Source organism: Cavia porcellus, unplaced genomic scaffold (genome assembly GCF_034190915.1).
Source record: "Cavia porcellus strain 051 isolate PalLab524CR breed Dunkin Hartley unplaced genomic scaffold, mCavPor4.1 scaffold_9, whole genome shotgun sequence".
Classification (NCBI taxonomy): Eukaryota; Metazoa; Chordata; class Mammalia; order Rodentia; family Caviidae; genus Cavia; species Cavia porcellus.
The window spans coordinates 86631031-86648806 of NW_026947492.1; the positions used below are offsets into that span (position 1 = coordinate 86631031).

At 45.3% G+C, this 17776-nt stretch overlaps 1 long non-coding RNA gene across 1 annotated transcript in view; it reads left to right on the forward strand.

Moving 5' to 3' along the window:
* The window catches only part of LOC134477734 (uncharacterized), a 31212-nt gene extending 23242 nt beyond the window's left edge, over positions 1–7970 (forward strand). The window contains exon 3 of the long non-coding RNA XR_010049924.1: positions 3194–7970. This is a non-coding gene — a long non-coding RNA (uncharacterized LOC134477734). The remainder of the gene's footprint in view (positions 1–3193) is intronic.
* Positions 7971–17776: the final 9806 nt, after the last annotated feature.

Here is a 17776-nt window from a genome sequence, read left to right on the forward strand (position 1 = left end):
AAGTTGTAGAGCGCCTTGGGAAGTATGTTGAACCAGAATCCCCTTCTGTGTTGTTGAGAAGCCAGGGACAATTAGCAGCGGTCAGTTCCACACTCAGTTTCATTGTCATCACCAGGTGAGTTGCTGGCACCTTCTCTGGCTGCCATTCAGCCAAAGGCCAGGGTAGACTGGATTTGGCGGCTGGATTACCATCACTTATGGTCAAGCCCACCGGATGACAGGAATTTATGGAAGCTGATGTGTCAGAGGGAGCAAGTCTGGCAAAGAGCAAATTAGTGCCTTTAAGTTTCATGTGATATTTGCGCTACTAGAAATGGGCATCAAAGGACCAAACCCAGTGCTTCTATTTTGCCATTTGCCCTTCTGTAAAATGGACATTTGGAGGCTGTTGGAATTGGCTAGGATTATAGGTTTAAATTGCTTCAGAGCCCCTGAAATAAAATTGATCATTTTCATGCATGCCTTCATGGATTTATAGAGCTATAAATACACACCCTGAAATTATTGTGTACAGAGTCAGATCACGTCACTGAATTAGGCACACATGTAATCAGGTGTATTGCTATTTCTATGGTAAATGAAATGGAGCAGTTTTCCATAATTACACTGGGCCATACTTCCAACGGACTGGTTAATAAAGTTTATGATTCTACAGGGCACATGATTAGCAAGGGACCTAAAGTAGACATCTCTTTCCATAGGGAGTTTTTTCTTTCCTCAACAGTAATCTCCAGGGTCGCTTATGTTATATAATTCAATATACTGAATTATTGTTGCATTGAAATAACCATTCGCCCCTCAGCCTGGGCTTTGCAACAATAATATAGATGCTTTACATGTGCAGAGTGCTTCATGATTTTCCCAAAATACATCCATGTGTTGTTTTACCTGACAATTTCCCACAGTCATTTCTGGGCAGTTCTGGGCAGTTGTGATAGGATGAGAGAGGTGGAGCTGGAAAAGCGAATTGGATGAAGATTCTGGGCTAAAGCTACCACAGGCAGGGTAAAGCCATGCAATCTTCTCTAGGAAACGCCCCACTAAAGGCTGGGCTGGAGCTGCCAGAGCCTGCCCTCTACCTCTGCAGATTCTGCAGGTACCTCTGTTCTGAGTGCGAGTGTCCCCTTGTCCTTTTCAGCTGGGCTGGCCTGGCCTGGCCCTTAGTGTGATCTCACTGCTGTGGCCAGGAGAAGCTCACAGCTGTAGAGACAGTGAACAGAGAATGACTGGTGACCTCCCTGAAAGCTGAGAGGGCTCTAGAGTGAATGCTAGACCGTTGTTCCCAGGACTCCTGTGCGCTGCACTTGGTATGAACTGTGTCCACTTCACAGCAGGGGGGTGTGCAGTGGAGGGCTTTCTCCTCCTCCCCCCAGCCACACTTTAGATCCCAGGTCTCATTGTTAACTGCACATCAGCTTCCCCTCTCCTGAAGTTCTCCTCTCAGCCTCATTCCACCCCAAACACCTGTCACCATTAAACTTAAAATCACTGCCCGTCCTCCTCTTCTTGTGTTAGGAATGACTGAGGGGTCCTAACTGATTCTTGCCACGAGCACAACGTAAGGAGAGCTCTAGCAGTCTTTGAAACGAGGCAGGACTGTCTTTCTTAGTCAATCCCTTGCTGACCCACTTCCCATCTGTAATGCAAAGAGTCCCCACTGTCACTCCAGAGTGGATGGAAAGGAGGCTGCCCCTTGTTGAACAACCTGTGAAGCATGGTCAGGCTTTTGTTACTTATGTGAAGTTACAGGCTTATGGATGCTATGAATCCATCTGCCCTGCCTCAGTCTTGAAGAACCAGGGGTACTTTGGACACCATCAGTGCTACTTAAGTTTTGGTCCAGGACCCATTTATGAGGTTACTGGAAATGCAAGCCATTGTGAACCAGGCAGCTCCTCCAGAATATGGAGGAAATGGAACCCTGGCATGACCTGCAGGTGACCCAGGTGCACGCTCCCATTGGAGAAGCCCTGGACTAGATCGAGGTGAAGAGACACCTGACCGCACAGTGAGAGAATAGCTGTGGGATGTTGCTCTTGGTATCCACACTGATAAAAGGCAGAGACATAGAAGGGGAAGCAGGATGAGAACAAGGTGGTAAGTGAGCACACAAAGCAAAGGTCTGCAGGTGGCTGGAAGCTTCTGATGGAGTTTGATTTGGTCTAGGGAAGGCACAGGAGTCATCTTGTTCCAGTTTGCATCTTCAGGAAATCCTGCTCATCTTCCCCTTGAGATAAAGTGGCCCCATTTTCCCCCAGAGAGGGCCATGCATACCCCGGATTAACCTCCCCACAACGAGACCCAGAAATCTCTGTCCCTTAAAACAGAACCCAGTTTCAGCTCCTGCTACTGTTGTCTTAGGCTAAATTCTCTAAACCAATGAGTCAGCCCTATGAATTTATTACGGTTGATTTGGGACACAAAGGTTGCAAAATGATGATTAAGGGGAGATTAAACCAATAGCTATAAGAACCAGCTTTGCTCTAATAGGTAATAAACATATAATCACCCCCTTTTATATCATCAGAAATGTTTTCTTTCTTTTTTCTAGAAAATGATTCAGACAAATTATGTTTTCTATAAGAATTTCAGTAGAAGCAGCAAAAACTCTGCCACTATTTTAGTTTGCCTGTAAGAACCCACACTACTGAACTGAGTCAGGAGCATATATTTTTGTCAGTAGAGCATTAAAACCTTCACTTGTGCTTAGCAGTGTATCTTTGTGGGTTTTTCCTGCTCATTCATACACTTTTGGAAAATGCGCGAAGACAAATCCAATGACTGTGATGTAGCAATCCACTGTTGAGACCACAGAGCAGAAGTAATTGAGCACAGGTCTTTCACAGACTGTGGCTCACAGATTCCTGTCATTTGGAGGGAGGGAAAAAGGTATAACTAAATGTGGGCCCTTTGTCCTTTATTAATTTTGTGCAGTACAAACGTGCAGCCATTGTAATATTGCTTACAGGATGATATAAACAGTGTCAGGTGAACCATGCTGGGTATATCTTTACTGTGCCTGGGCCAGCTCATTAAAGGGACTTATCTTCCTAACCACCTCTCTTGGGCCCAAGCAGGAGCCATGGCAAATGTGATCCTAAGCAGTTTGGGCACAAGTTCATGTTCCCTGGGGGATGGTGGCAGAGGTGTGCGTTGCTTTCTGTAACCACTCATATCTTTGTGTTCTTTGCAGAGGCTGAAGTTGGTGTGCTCACTGCAACCAGACTGGGATCCATTTTTACACTTTTTTACACTTTTTTACACATTTTACACTGCAGGGAGTGCTACAAGAACAGGATCGATCTACTGGGAACCTCTTCCCTGGGTCTCAAACTGCCAGTCAAGGATTTGGAACTGGGTACCCAGTGCTAGCCCAGCATGTGGAATGGCCCAGACTTTAATCTGTTTGTCCTCTGCTTCCTCCTTTTGCCCAGGTTCCCTCTCATTCCCCTTCCTCCCATATCTTCACTCGCAACCATGCATGGGTGTGGTAGCAAAGTAGGACCTGGTGCCACATGCTGTAGTGAGAGCCACAGGGACCACTTGAAGCACTGTTTGTGTCCCTGGTGTCAGTTTCTGGAAGTGGTGGTCTCCTGAGCACAGTCTCCTCCCCTGGGCCCTCCTGGAGCCCTAGGAGGGGTACATGGCTCGGTTACCAGATGAGGATCTGCTGTGTTTCATCACTGGGGTGCCAGGCATAGAAGAGCAGAGTTTCAAGACTGTTAATTTGGACTTATTAGCATTGCAAAGCCGACCTGCATATGCAGGGATTTCACTCAGGCCCCCAGAGTTCAGGACTGGGTCCATTTAGAGGGACAGCAGTGGCCAGAAATTGTTTTATACATAAGGCAAAGCCAATGGACTTGGACACTACCGAGGCTGGTGAGTTCCTATTTCCAGCTGTCATCACATCTCTTTCCTTACTTGGAACAAGGATACCACGACCTCAAATGCTCTGCTCCTGCTCTCTGTGGGGCAGGTAAAGTGTCCATTCTTCGCCCTCAGTCATCTTGTCTTTCTGTAATTGCATTGTGAGATCTTCTGGTCATTTCTTCTCCTCCACCACAAGAAGCCATCCTATGATTTGTGCCTAATTTTGTATGTTCACGTTAGAGCTCCGCTACGGTTTTTGTGTAACATTTAGTGTCAGGATTCAGTACCATGATCCTTGGTTTCTTCTCCTTTGAGTGTCTTTCTATAAGCTGTAGACACCTTGTCTTTCAACCTCTTGGGCAACAAGATTTACCCTGGTTCTGACTATATATTATATATGTAAGACACACACTTTTCAAAAACCATTTCTCAATTTATACTCAACTTTTTATTACAATAAATGCCAATTGTTACAGAGAAATCAAAGACATGAAGAATTTAATGGAAGGAACCATAATATTCACTGCACTGTAGCACATCTTAGGTCACTGTGTTTACAGAAATTACAGATAGATGCAGCTTAGGTCAGTAGAGAGTGATCCAGATAAGACTAGCTTTTAAGACTACACTTAGCCAATTCAGTTGTAAGAGTTTCTTATTCGCAGCGTTCATTGTAACTGCGCTCCAATGAGAGCAAATCACATGTCTGCCAAGATTGGAGAAATGGTAACGCTTCTTACCTTCTTGTATTCTGAAGATGCATATATGAAATTTTAAAAATGTGATATGTGCTTATGTAGTGTGTACTCATAGTGGTGTTTTCTGTCCTTATAAATATCTTAGGAATCACTATAGACGGTGAATTTAGCACAATGTAGTCTAGGCCTTTTTCTTTTCTTGCAATATTAATATGTAAACCTAAAATTGTTTCCTTTAGGGGAGACCATTTCAATAATTTTCTTATTCATTTGTCTTCACATACCGGATCTCAGGCAAAGTTCTCAGTTCAAATCTTGTATATTGATGTGATATTTTCATCTTGTTCAATAGTGATGAAACCCAACAACAGGGTTTGGTGTTAACATTTTAAAAAGATGACTTCCTTTGTACTGAATTATCTGAACTATTTTTCTGAGCGCTTCCTTTTTTTAGGGCAAAGAGCATCAGTATTTGCCAGCAAGACTGTGACTGTCCAGAGTAGCTTGTGAAAGGTGTTGGGGAAAGAAACACAGATGGGTCTAACTGTGGGTTTTCCCATCTCCCATCTCCCATCTGCAGTATGTCCGTCCTTTCTCTTCCCGTCCTTCTCCTTTACACCCCACAGCTGGACCTCCCTGACTTTCAGAAACACTGAACCTCCAGCTTCCCCTAAACTCATTTTCAGGAAGTTGAGGCATGGCCTTGCCTGTCCAGTGTTTGCTATCGTGACCTGTCTGTCATCAAATTTCCCCAAGAAAGCCATATTGATGAGAGGCCTCTGTTCCCATACAAGATGTCACAGATGATACCAAAATTTAGCTTCCACAATTGATGCCTGGAAGAGAAGTGGGGAGAGATAAAAAAGCTTTTCAATCTGAAGGTGGAAGCAAATATGTTAAATTAATTAGCATTCTCTTTTGGGATTGGTGTCTCTGTCATGGTGAATGGGTTTCCTTCTGCTACTTGGCTGAAAATGAGTTTGTTGCTAGACACCAACCCTATTTCTGCTAATTATTACTCTTGTGACTAAAGGAAGGGAGAACTCCCATGGCTCCTGCTATTTGCAAACAGAAAGCTAACTGTTATGAGAATGGAGACCACCTTGTTCAGTAGTGTTTGGGGGTAGTTATAAAGAATTTGTGTTACTAAGATTTGTCCAGCAAAACTCAGTAGCTGCGTGCTCAATAACTGTGGTTCCCTGCCAGTCTCTGCTCCCACAAATTTTGTGATTTCATACACAGTTTGCTTAAAGAATGTTGCTCAGGTGAGTGGCTCTGAGCTTACCTGGAAATGGCTAGCTTTTAGATTTTAGATTTAGTAAGTTTTTACAGCCCTTTTGGGTTTGAGGCTTTCTCCAACAGGATGTTTCAGTGTTCTAGGTGTGTCCCATTGTGTATCCATAGCTTTATGTATGTATCCATAGCTTTATGCTTCCCGTGGACTTGGCTGAGATGCTCAGAGCTGAGATGCATCTCACTGGATGGCCGGCTCTCATGATATTAACATGTATTGTCAACTGGAAGGGAGAAAACCGAGTAAAAATAAAATGAAATGCACGGATATAACCCTGCACCTCAGGGCTGCCCTTCAAGCTGGGGAAAACTGAGCTGCTTAGGAAAGACTTTCGGCCAGTCACTGTGCCAACCAGTTGGGACATTTTTCAGTTGTGAAATTATCTCCTAACACCAACAGATGTCAGAAACCTATTCAGAGAAAAATAAGCCATATTGAAAAACAGTAACCCTCTAACTTCCTTACAAGAGAAAAAAATGTGTATTTCTTAACTATTGGTGTTTTGGTTTCTTATGCAAATATTTGTCTTGTGTATTAGTAACTTTTAATCTTTGTGTCGTGTGCTGTGTTTGTCATAAGCAAATATGTCTTTAGTAATTGTTTTTTTCCCAGTATATTTATTTATTGCATGAAATGTGTGATCAGTGCAAAATCTGAATGACCTCCCACCTTTGAAATTACCAGCATGTGTTTAATACATAAGGAAGGTAATCAGCTTGTATTTCAGTGAGCAACACCTTAAAAAGAGTGACACAAAGTAATCTCTGTGTAAGACTTGAGATGTCTTCATGGCTTTGCGGGATTAGGAGTTGACTTTTGTGTCTGTTTTCTGTCCCGTCATCTTCCTGTGCCCCAATGCTTCCTGTCCACCTTCCTCTCCTGTCAGCATGGTTTCCCCATGTCCCAAAGTAAGAGTTTTCTTTCCTCTCTGTTCCCCTGGCCATGGGTCACTGTCCTCTTCCTAGAGGCTGGCACAATCCCTGTGGCTCAGTGTGGGTGGTGGCAGGATCAAACCATCTTGGTCACTCCTGGGTTTGCAGCTTCCACTGCTTCTTTGAGGCAATGACTTGAGTGGGAGGGTTCCCTGCGTAGCAGGTTGTCCTGCAGGGACAAAAGGTCAAGGCCAACAAATAAGCGTTTCCCGTGTTTCATGCTGGGTATCATGAGGAAATCTTGCAGGCTGGAAGAAAAGACTGGTGATTCCCTCTGGATACGCATTTTCCTGCAAAGTGGGCCTGAGATTTGGAAAGTGAAGCTTCCTGCCTTGCCCGGATTTCGCTTTGGTTTTCCAGGAAGGCCAAGGAGTTATGAATTGTGGTCTTTGCTCAGGTCACAGCTGAGCAGCCTGCAGCCAGCAGAAAGTGTTTGCAGACTGAGGATTCATCACCTCTGAAAAGCACACAGAGGTATGATCTGCTTGGCATGGATGAAATAAACCTTCGGGTGACCATTTGCCTTACAGGTATATTTTACTGTTAGGGTGATACTTAGAAATTCACTAGGAGCTGTTTTGTTTCTCATTTGCTGGTCTTTCTTTGTACTTTATTATGGACCTATCAAGGAATACGTTACTGCTTAAATTGTGTACTTGGATAATATCCTATAAGCAATGAATAAAGATATGTTTTGCAAGTCAGGTCCTTATATTTTTTCATTAACTGTACATGAAGAAAATATACCATGTCACAAATGACGCATTGTAGATACTTACAGAGTATGTGTTATATACTCTGCATTAATCACTTATAAAGTCATTATTCTTGAGGCTCTACCTCAAATTTTATATTCATGTGTACAAGTGCAATTTATTGTATTATATCCTTGCCTATTATATACAGATATAAGTTAGAATTTAGCCTAATAATGTACGAATTCACGAAACCCTAAATAAATGTCAGAGTTTAAAACAAATTGCAGGATCGTGTCTGCAGCAAACCCATTACCTGCCATCTTTCCTTCTTACAAACAGCCTTCAGGCTTTCCTGGATTGGTCGGTTTTATTGTGAGAAACGTGGAATAGCAGAATAGCGTTGGAAAATTGCCCTCCTGGGAAAATGAGACACCGTTGTGCTGTGGCAGAAACAAATACCAATTAAATTGTTATATTCTTAACCATCAGAATGCACTATTGTTTGGTGAATTATTAATTAGCCTTCATGGGCAGGAGAGCAAGAGAGAAAATGAGGGAGATGAGAGAGGGGGAAGAAGAAAAGTGGGGGGGGGGATGAGTATCTCCTAGATCTTAAGTCTGCCTCGGGGAAGGAGCAGGTTAAATCTCTCTCTGTGTGTTAGTGATTATTTTGTCCGTTTTTTATTCCAATTCAGTAAGCATCTACAAAGCTCCTGCCTTGCCTTAGACAAAATTAAATAAAGCAGTCCTAGACCTCAAGGAACTCAGAGCCTGCACTAAGCATGTAGTTAAGCCAGTGCCATTCCTGTCTTTTTGAGCAGTGTGACCCTCACATTCCTGCCCAGAGAATGGGCCCTGAGGTCCTGAGCTGTGGTCTCTCCTGTCTGTTCCTGTTGACCAGAAGCTGGGCTCTGAGCTCCAGGTGTATGACACACTCATGCTCTGTCTGGAGTTGGTGTTGGATGGTTAGGGGGTGATCTGGGCCACTCTAAAAGCCTTCACAACCAGTGCTGAAATCCCTATGCTGAGAACACAGGCTATGGCCAGGCTCTGTCCCAGGAAGAGCTCACAGTGGTGAAGCCCACACAGGTGCTCAAGTTGGCCATGAATCTGCACTTCAGCAAGTGCCCAGCTTACATGCTGAGCTTGGCATGGTGTCTTCTGTCCCCAGTTGAGGTCCCCCAGCTAGGAGAGCGCCTGCCCTGTGGGATCAGAGCCTGATGCAGCTCACTCCCCTCTCTTGCTCCTGAGATTCTTTTCCTCCTTGGGCTTTGAAACTTTCTGTGCTAAAAATTCTCAGCTCCATGTAAAATCAGAGAGAATGAGGAGCGCTTGTGCCAAGATCATTTGTTTTCCTTCATTATCAACTCAATCTATTTCATTTTCTTTGTTTTTTTCTTAGACTCACTGAAGTATTTTTATTGATATAAATAGTAGAATTTTTAGAGAAACAGTAACATCATAATGTTGAAAGAATTGTTCCAGCTTCAGTTTGAATTGTGACCATGTGTCACACAGAGAGACTTAACTGAATTTAAAATGTTCATCACAGGTGGCAATGTGCTACCATCTAACTGACAAATAAGAAAAAGCATGAGAAAAGATAAAGTATGACCATGGGGTGGGCAGAGAAGGGGACCCACGCTTAAGTCTGAAGGGTTCATATTTCATGTTTTCAGTCCTACTGGTGTGTCCTTCCCCTTCCCCTTCCCCTTTCTCCTCCTCCTTCTCCTCCTCCTCCTCCTCTTCTTCTTCCTTTCTTTTTCTCCTCTTCTGCTTCTTCCTCTCCTCATCCTCTTCTCTTTCTCTTCCTTCTCCTCTTCTTCCTCCTCCTCCTCCTCCTATTCTTGTTTTTTCTTCGTGTTCTTTTTCTTTTACTTCTTCATTTATTTGAGGGGGAGGGACAATGTCTCACTCTATAGTCCAAGCTAGCCATGAACTCATGGTCGTCCTCCTCCCTTAGCCTCTAGCATGCTGAGATTTCTAGGCATGTGTCACCATGCTTGGCTCCCTGTTACTTATAACACTGGATTATAAGGAGACGAGTTTACATCCAAAGCCCTTTGGTAAAGGGACTGATCCTCTAACACTACCCATCAGAAAAACTCTGCCCCAGCTTTTTCCCTCCTCACAAATCCTGCAGTGAAATCGACCTGGACTCCAAACCTTATGTCCTCTTCCAATTTCATGCTGAGTTTGGAAGATACCCCTGCAACTCCATCACTCTCTACGGCTGCTAAAAGGATGTTTCCAGAAGTGCATTGTCTTCAGGGTTGCACTGGGAAGTAGGTTGCACCTTCACACCCTTCCCACACAGGAGCTCTGCTCCTGGGAATTTAGTCCATGGAACTAGAACACAGCACAAAAGACGCCTGCATATGGGAGAAGGCGTATTGCCAGGGTGTCCATGGGAGGAAAACGTCTAAACAGAATAAATGTCATGTACAAAAGAAGGCTGAATAAACTACGTTTTTTTTCTCTAAAATACAAGAATATATTCTAGGAACAGCAGAGGTTCAGAGTAGGAAGAAGTAGGGGCTGGGGATTTAGCTCAGTGGCATAAACGCCTGCCTTTGAAGCAGACAGTCGTGAGTTTGATACCCGGTACTGATAAAAAGGAAAAAAAGACAAAAAAAAAAGTAGGAAAAATTTAAGAGGAAGAAAGCTTCTATTTAAGAAGCACAGAAGGGGGCCCGGAAAGTGGGTTGTCCCTATTTCATTTTACCATTTCCACCCCTCTTCTTAGCATTTCTTTGGAGTATTTCAAAGCAGATACTTGGTATGTGATATTTCAGTTGAGGCTGCTCTGCTGTGTTTTTGTATCCTTTTGAATCAGTCTACTCCTACATGAGGGTAAGGTCAATTTCTGAGTTTGGAGTTCACTCAGCACAGCAGGAACCCCCTACTGTGAGCGGATACAAGGGGTGCAAGGATGGCTGGGAAGGAGCACGCAGGATGTTCACCATGAAAACTATGCTGACTCCTCCATCCCGTCTTTCTCCTTGCACGTCCTTGTCCTCTATTTCTGTCCTTGTACTTTACTTTCTTATCCGGCTCTCTCCTGGCCCTTTGAATTATTCTCTGCCTTTGCTCATGCTTCCTCCCCCTTGTCTCTAGACCTCTTTCCTAAAACAAGGGATTCAGAATCTCACCATTGCACAGGACCCCAAGGTCATGAGTTTCAGTGTAACCAAGACACAAACCCTTTCCCAACACTCCCTCTTGTGGGAGTTAGATTCACAGTATGATTCAATAGGGTGAGTAGCTGGTATCTGAAGAGTCACAGTAGTGGTGGGTTGGGGCATCATAATTGGAAGGTCCTCTAGTGCCTTTCAAGTGGCTCAAATTTACAAAAATTGGAGTTCTCTCTCTCTCTCTCTCTCTGTATCTCTTTCTCTCTCTTTTTTGATATTGGGAATCAAACCCAGGACTTTATGCTTTCCAAGCAGGCGCCGTACCACTGGGCTATACCCCTGGCCCTGGGTTTACTTCTCTGATCACACATTCTGCTATATAAAGTTGAGTCCACGTGTGGTTTGTAGTACCACTCTCTTTTGCCTTTAAGTGCCATCTGTAACTCTGTGAGAACTCTGATGCTGTAGTCATTCAATCCATCCCCGTTCTCTACCCAGTAGGGTCAGGAGGAGAGAATGACAGCAATGATGGGGTCACATGGAAGCACAGTCAGGTTTTTGTCAAGCACTGATTCATTACTTGTTCATTTACTTTCACACTGCACTCGGTGTCCTAATTATTTATACCTTTCTGGTGCCTGCCAGTCTGTGGAAGATGGCAGATACAAATGTGTTTTTAAAACACTGAATGAACAAATAGTGAGGGTGAGCTCTCTACGAGGAACAGAACTGAGAGTCACAATGTGCAAAGCAGCCTGGGTAAGACCAAGTCTCTCCCTCGGGGTCACTCACAGTGGGTGAAGATTTAAGACCTCATCTGTGTTGTCCTCATGTACCCTGGAAAGCACTAGGAGCCACAAAAGGATTAAGGACAAAAGTAGACTGAGTGGAGTGAAGGGAGAATTCCCTTTGCCTTGGAGGATCAGTAGGATCTCCGGAAATGGGGTGCTGGTACGTGAGAAAGACTTTGACTATCGGATGGCAGCTGGATGGTTGGTCTCCCAGGGGGATAAAAGCACATAAGAATGTGTGATAGAGGGCTGGGGATTTAGTTCAGCGGCATAAGTGCCTGCCTTGCAAGCAGGTAGTCATCAGTTTGATCCCTGGTACTGATAAAAATGAAAAAGACAAAAAAAAAAAAAAAAGACTGTGTGATGGATAGATCTGGAAAGTCTACCATAAGGCAGAGGAAGTGGGAACAAAGCCTGGTGGTGTAGTTTAGGACGTGATGATCATGTGGCTTCAGAGGCAGCATAGGAGTCCAGAATTTGTCAGCCAGGACACAAGGAAGACTGAGGCTACTGAAGAGAGCACGGGTATTTCCTGACTGGCGAACCTCTGAGGCTAATATTGAATTTGATCTTTCTTGTATTAGGGCTTTGAGATACAGTTTTTCTTTGGGAGGAGCTGCTGGGTATCAAACTCACGACCTTACATTTGCCAAGCAGGCACTTACAGCACTGAGTTAAATCCCCAGCCCTGAGATAGTTATTTTTAAAAACACTCTGCCTTCCCCACTCCAAAGTGGAGAACACTTATAAGTGGAGGGCCCTGACAGTCTCTGTATGCAAGCCCCGCACCCTTTTCTCTCTTTCTTTTGAATGGTTCTTGACTCTCCATGACACTATCTTAAGGAAGCACAGTGAACCCAAGCTATGAAAGTATTTGTATGTCACAGAGTTGCTACAGCATGAAGAATTGGGGGAGACCGATGACTCTCTCTGGAGAGATGATGACTCTCTCTGGATTCCTGTTCTTCCCTTCTTAGCAACATCCCAGACTTAACCAAAGCATGGCATTTCTGGTTCCTTGCAAGATCCGGTAGCTTGACATGGCTCTGTGTCTTCACTTTTCTCTGAATCAGTCCGGATTCTACGAGGAACTGGGCCATCGCTCTTTGGTTCTTTGTTCTTTGTGAACAAATTCAAGCAGCACTGGTGGCCATGCAGAGACATAGAATTTACTGCAAAGTAGACACGGACAGAGCGATGCCATCAGGTGAGAAGGTGGGCAGTGTCACAAAGACATCTGCTCAGGCTGGAGCCTGGATTCCTTTTCATGCACGCAAGACTCACTTCTGGGGTTCGGGAGCATGAGTGATACTGATGGTTACAGTTGTTCCTCTTAGGGGTTATTTTGGAATGTTGCTCTCTCAAAGAGATCTTCCTCCTCATTTTAAGATGCTCAGTGTTCTCTCAGAAGCCTTAATCATGTAAGAAACTTATCAAAGAAATCTATGATAGCAAAATTTCTAATCCCAACCAGGTCTCGTCCCAAGGAGGGAGGGTGTTTAGAGAACGCCCTTCTCTCTGGTGTCTTTGAGCAGAAGCTGCGGCTCCTGAGAATGCTGTGTGCTTTGGTTTGGAAACCATCCCCCAGGGGGCAGGTATTGCAAGGCATGTGTACAATGCCTAATGTGCTCTTTGGGATGGCTTTGGACCTGAGATTTAACAAATGAGTGTAAATTTATTACACAAGAGGTCTCTTCAATGAGATGTAAATGCACAGTAAAGGCAACTTTCTTTACTTAGCCATAACTGGCAGCCTCTTTGTCCCTGGAGCTCTGGGCTGTCTAACTGGCTGCGGGACAATGGGAAGACTGTGCACCTTGCTCCTTACCCTGGCACCTGTGCCTTGGTCGAGTGCGTGGGAGTCAAGGTGGTGGTGTCCAGTTTAGCATCTAGATCTTAATACACATTGCCCATTTCCACCTGCTCTTTGGAACCTTGGGAGTACACATCCCAGCTGGCTGGTCAGTGGGCCCAAGGAACACAGAGGATACTGGGACAGAGTCATTGGTTAAAACACAGACCCACAGTGAGAGGTGGAATCCACTCAATTCCTGAAGTCTGAGAACTTCCTGTCTGAGGTCAGCGGGGAGGAGCTGAACTTTAGCCAACCTGCAGAGATTCCGGGATGAATGTTTGGTGTTGCAGAGCAGTGTGGACATTTTCAATGTTAGCTCTTCCCAAATGCTATCAACAACAACAATAATAAAAGCTTAATGTGGTGTGCCACAGAGTTTGGTATCTGTGTGTTGTGTGGCCCTGGGTAACGGATGTGCGAAGAGTAGCCCAAATGTAAATGGAAGTGATATGTGAGACTTTCTGACTTGCACTTCTCCTTCTCTCCATTGTCTTACCCTGTTTGCTGTCTGGAACATGGATGCAATGGCTGAAGCATCTATACCCTAAGTTCACCATGAAGACATTGTCATGATCATGGAGAAGAGATCTAAAGAGCCCTGGACTTCCCAGAGCCATCAGATTGAACCTGGACTCTGGAACTGTAGAATTATTTTTCCCGAGGAAAGATTATATATCTGTTGTTTACATTACTATTATTTGGGAGTTTTCTTGTTATCTGAAACCAGACTGAATCTTTAGTGACACAGGAGGTCAGATGAACTGAAATGACCAGGAGACCCAGGAATCTTTGGGAAATAAGTGGGAATTTATTGCTACTTTGGTGACAAAGATAAATTTTTTGACCTGTGACTCTGAGAACATTCTAAAACACTGAAAAAGACCAATGTGTGCTGGGTGGTTTTATGCAGACGGGCAGAGCCAGTCACATGAATGGATATCATAGTTTGTTCCCTAAGGAACCTACAGCGAGCTCTCCCTGTTCAAAACTGTCTTTCCCATAGCAACACCCTGTGGCCCGGAATTTCTCCAGATATTTACAGCATGCTGGGTCAACAGTCCTGCCCATGAAAATTACAAGTCAGTGAGGAATGTTCAATCTGTCCCAGCTCAAGGAATTTGAAAAGGACACTTCCCTTCGAATTTTCCTACAGAGTGGGATAACAGTGCTGAGCACACAGGACTTCTACGTACAATAAACAATCTTTTAAGAGCTGAGAGAGAGTGCCACGTGAGCAGCCCTGACCCACTGGATGATGGAGGGAATCTTTATGGAGAAAAGCTTGAAGGTTGACTGAGGGATCATCTTTTCTCTACACTCCTGGTCTCTGTGTGAGGGGTTCTTTTTGGAATACTCCTGGCCTTTAAGTCCCCTTTCTGCTCTCTCATTCCCCATGGAAAAGGTTGACAGCCAGTGCTTTTCATTTCTCCCTGAGATCTCTCTCACCTTCTGTTTTCATTCAACCAGTGGGGCAGATGGCCATAGCAAGGTCCAACCTGGAGGGAAGGCAGATGGCCCTTATATCTTGGCTTTCACATAATATTATGCTCTTCCAGCTCTCTCTGTATTAATGAAGATGCTGTCTTGGCCTCCTGCTGATTCTCTTACTTCTCAATGAGTCCAGAGCTCAGTCAGTAGTTATTTATTGGTCGATCAAAAAACCTCAGCAAGAGACTGAATTCCTAGGCCTCATCTGAGGAGAAAGAGTAGAGCTTAATAATTTAGTACAGTTTGGTTTCACACTCCCTAAATTTGAAGCTTGGTTTCAGTACCTATTTGGCCACTGGCTCAGGTTTTGTGTCTATAGAGTCAACACAATAATCCCACTTAGCCAATTGGGTTGTCCTGAGGGACAGATACATCAGTTCACAGGAAGCCAGAATACAGTAACCCACCCATAGTTATGCTAAATAAATGCAGGCAGTGCCACTGCACTAGGGGCTGGGGCCAAGTCTCTCTCCAGGGTCTTTGGGAGGCTCTTATCTGTTTTGCTGGGGCAGACAACATGTCCTTACTTGACACTTACTAAAACCTAAGTATGTGCACGCCTTGGTTCTCATCGTGAGAAACTCAAAGCTCAGCGCAAATTATTGATGTTATTGATTAGAACAGTTTCATCTAAAACATTATGAGGTGCATTTCCCCATATGTTCTATCTGTATTTTTTCTACCTATTTTTCCCACAGACCTACACCCAGATTTGTCCTGAAAGTGTTTGAAGCTACGTAACAGAGAAATGAGATAGTTACTCTAATTTGGGTATCTTGAAGTTGACTGTAGTTGTCAGAATATAGTCCAGAGTTTTCATGTGGAACCCACATGTTCATGCAGAAGCCTTTGTGAGTGCAGGTACACTGCAAGAATTGAAAACATCCATCCAGGTCAGGGCTGCGTAATTTCACAGGGCACTGGGGCTGCTATGTTTGTGAGGGAAGCTTGGTGTTTTCACACTTTCCTGGTTCTGACAGCAAATTGCCATTTGTATTAGTTTCCTATTGCTTTCGCAACAAATCACTGCAAACTGGGAAATTTCAAACAACAGAAATTTAGTCTCTCACAGTCCCGGAAATTTCAAGGCTGAAATCCAGGTTGAAGGAGCCAAGCCCTCCTGATCCCTCCAGGGGAGGAAGAGTCCTTCCCTGCCTCCTCCAGCCTCTGGTAACTCAGGACACCACACTTCCATGTCAGTCACTGTGATTCCCTGATGACCTCTCCCTTATGCCTGCTCCTGCATTTTTCCCCTGGAGTTTTCCTCTTCCCTCAAGGACACCAGTGACAATCGGCTGAGGTCCACACTAATGACAGCAACTTACATCTGCAAAGATCAAATCTTAAATACGGCCGCACTCTTTGGTACCAGTGGCCAAGGCCTTAGCATATCTTTTGGGGCAGTGTGGCAGGTACAATCCAGTCCAGGACAGCAACACCATCCCATTGTCTCCTCTTTTATCAGGAAGCTTGTTATGTGTCCATAACATGAGGATAGCTGTAAACTGTTCAGAGGAAGAGTGACTTAGCCTGGGGAACTGGGGGGCAGTCAGTGAGATGGATGGTTTCTCAGGCTCAGACCAACTCTAGCTTCCGACTTTAGTTTGGATACTGACTCTTCCTCTAACGCTGCACACAGAGTTATTGACAGAGCAACTCTGGAGTCCCAGGGGTGAGGCAGCTTCCCTACACAGGGTCCCACTGGAGCAGGCAGTCTGCTTGTTGTCTGCTGCTGGTCATTGAGAAGAGTCGCTTTCCTATGGGAGAAACACTGTTTCATTCACCTAACAGTTACAAATTCCTACCATGTGCCAGGCAGTGCTGTAGGTGGAAAGATGCATGGTGGACAAGAAAGACAGAATTGTTGTTCCTGTGGAGGATGCATGACAGTGGGAGAGACCAAGAATGCCTAAGAAAACAGGCAGCTTGCATCATTTCAGGTGAGAATCAGCACAGTAGAAAACAAGGCAGAGTGTGGAGAAAAAGGAATCGGTCTCCGCTGTAGGTGGGAGTGTAGACCGGCACAACTGCTGTGGAATCAGTGTAGGGATTCCTCAGAAAACTAAGAATAGAGGTCTCATTCCACCCAGCTGTTCTTCTTTTGGGGGACTTCCTGGACGAATTAAAAACATCATACCGCAGCAACAGGTGCACACCCATGTTCATAGCAGCACACTTTGTAGTCGCCAAATCTTGGAACAGCCCAAATGCGCGTCAACCAAGGAATGGATACAAAAGATGTCGCATTTTTATACAACAGAGTGCTTCTTGAGCAAAAAAGACGGATACACTTGAGGCATTTATAGGGAAATGGATGCAACTGGAGAGCAACTCATAAGTGAGATAAATCAGATTCACATGTGTAAACATCATGTTGTCTTCTCTCAGCTTCTCACACTAAAGACAACATGTTTACACATGTGAATCTGATGTATCTCACTTATGAGTTGCACCCAGTTCTAGGGGCCTGTGTGAAGAAGGAGGGGAGGTCTGGGCGCTGAGCGGGGACTCAGACACCGCGACCTCTGGTCCTTACCCTGACCAGATCCAGAGGCCTGACTTCTGAGCAAGGGACTGGCGCCCCTGGACCCGGGTTTCCGGAGGAGAACCCCCAGCCGCGTGGGTTCAGCGGCTCCGGGATGGCCTGGTGAACTGTGGCAACTTCCAGCCGGCGACAGTGGCGAGCTCAGCTCCGGGGGATCCCAGCGCGTGAGTCCGCTGGTCTCTGGCTCCTCCCTCTCCGCCGCGGGTCCCGGGACTCCGGCTCCGCTGCTCCGGTTGGGGGCAGCAGTCTCGTTTGCCACCAGCGTCTTTGAGCTCCTCGGGCGCAGGAAACCAACCGCCTCTGCCCGCAGCGCCAAGCGCAACCTGCCGGAGTGGCCGAGCCTGAGCTCCCGCTCAACGCCAAGGCAAGCGCAGCGGCGGGGCCCGGACGGAGCTGCGGTAGGGGCGGGCTAGGGGCGGGCTAGGGGCGGGGCTCCGTGCGGGGCGCGATCCCAGAGCCAGCGCAGCG